This window comes from Panthera uncia, assembly GCF_023721935.1.
Source record: "Panthera uncia isolate 11264 chromosome A3 unlocalized genomic scaffold, Puncia_PCG_1.0 HiC_scaffold_11, whole genome shotgun sequence".
Lineage (NCBI taxonomy): Eukaryota > Metazoa > Chordata > Mammalia > Carnivora > Felidae > Panthera > Panthera uncia.
Window position 1 is genome coordinate 29,636,292 of NW_026057578.1, and position 1,507 is coordinate 29,637,798.

Consider the following 1,507-nt stretch of genomic DNA (forward strand, 5'->3'; position numbering starts at 1 on the left):
GGGTCCTGGCTGAGCGTGATAGGGACCAGCAACCAGGAACTGAGCCAACATGACCCCAGTCTTGTGACTGAGTTCTCACACGGTCTCTGGGCCTGCCCCTCCATCTACAAATATATGTTGTACATGTGTTCAAAATGCCCCTATGCCCTAGTCAGACCCTGCCCATTTCCTGTAGCCTTCCTTCAATGCTGCCCTGCCCAGGTCCTGTAGCCAATGCATGCCTTGCCCTTGGAGGGTCCTGGCTCCAGGGTCCCCACCTTGGCTGCCCGGCTCTTCATTTCTTCAGTCACCAAGGAGTGTGTTCTTGTCGGCTCCAGGCCTACTTCGTGCATGGCCCTGGGGAGGGAACATGTGTGCCATGGCCTGTGTATACCCCATGGGAGACATCACCACCACAGGCAGACCCTCAGCAATGGGTGCAAAGAGAGCACCTGAATGCTAACGGGCAGTCCAGGCAAGAAAGTTTCCCCTAAGTTTTGGTCTGAGCACATTTTGAAGGGGAAAAAGCGGGGGAGGAAAGGGCATTCCAGGCTGAGGGAACAGCCAGTGTGGAAGCTCTGAGGAACAGAACACTGGGAGGCTTGAGTGGTTCACTTGCTAATAGGCAAAAGTGTACATGCATGTGTGGGGATGTCCAGGGTAGGCAGTGAGGCTCAGGATAGACCTTGCCGGGTCGCAAACACCTCTGGGCTGAGTCTCTAATTGGGGCTGGAGGCAGATGGCCTGCCAGGCCCCTTTTAGGTTGAAAGAATAAATCTCTTCACTATACCTTTGACAGCCTCCCTCAAAGAGGGGTCAACTTATTACAGGTGGAAGTACCAAAGGAAAAACTGGTCAGCCTACTAAACCCTTCATTGGGGTCCAACGAAGTGACTCACCTGCCAGGAACACAAACTTGTGACAGGGGTGGGCTAGGGGGATGGGGGGGGGGGCAGGGATAAATTTGAATCATTCTACTCGAAACCGAACCCTGGCCTTAACCCACCTCAGGAACCCACAACCCTAAACCCTCCCCGAAGAAATGCCTAAATATGCATCTTTGTCCTGAAGTCACAATTTCCAAAAGTAAAGCCCAGGAACCTGCATTTTAACAGGCACCCCACTGACTCCCACGCATAATGGCCAGTTTGAGAACAAGCCCCGCACCTTTAGGCCCCACGAGCCTCAGAAGGTTCGCAGGGACCTCGGCGTCCGAACCCCTCCTGCTCGCAACTACGCGGCCGCCCGGCCTTTTCCGGAAGGTTCACATGCCGGGTCGCTGCGCCCTCTCGCGGTCGACGGGGGCTGTGGCCTGGGGCTCGGCTGGTCCAGGGGCTCCGAGTACGAACACCCATACCCTGTCTGGAAATAATGGGCATGGGCCTTGCTGGGAGCTCGAAGCAAGGGGTCTTTGATCGGAGGGCAAAAGCTGCCCTCGCCGGGGGCCCGGGTGTCAGAACACCGCCCCTCCCCACTCCCGGCACAGCACTCCGGGCGCGCGGGCCCCGCCCACCTTGCGCGCGTCACC